Source organism: Oncorhynchus mykiss, unplaced genomic scaffold, assembly GCF_013265735.2.
Source record: "Oncorhynchus mykiss isolate Arlee unplaced genomic scaffold, USDA_OmykA_1.1 un_scaffold_711, whole genome shotgun sequence".
NCBI lineage: Eukaryota > Metazoa > Chordata > Actinopteri > Salmoniformes > Salmonidae > Oncorhynchus > Oncorhynchus mykiss.
In genome coordinates, this window is record NW_023494158.1 from 17142 (window position 1) to 17500 (window position 359).

Genomic DNA, 359 nt, shown 5'->3' on the forward strand with positions numbered 1-359 from the left:
ACGGATGATCACTGCATGTGTGGTTCCCACCGTGAAGCATGGAGGAGGAGGAGGTGTGGGGGTGCTTTGCTGGTGACCCTGTCAGTGATTTATTTAGAATTCAAGGCACACTTGACCAGCATGGCTACAACAGCATTCTGCAGCGATACGCCATCCAATCTGGTTTGGGATTGGTGGGAACATCGTTTGTTTTTCAACAGGACAATGACCCAACACTCCTCCAGGCTGTTTAAGGGCTATTGTACTAAGGATAGTTAGGTAGTGCTGCATCAGATGACTTCACAATCACCTGACCTCAACCAAATTGAGATGGTTTGGGATGAGTCGGACCACAGTGTGAATGAAAAGCAGCCAACAAG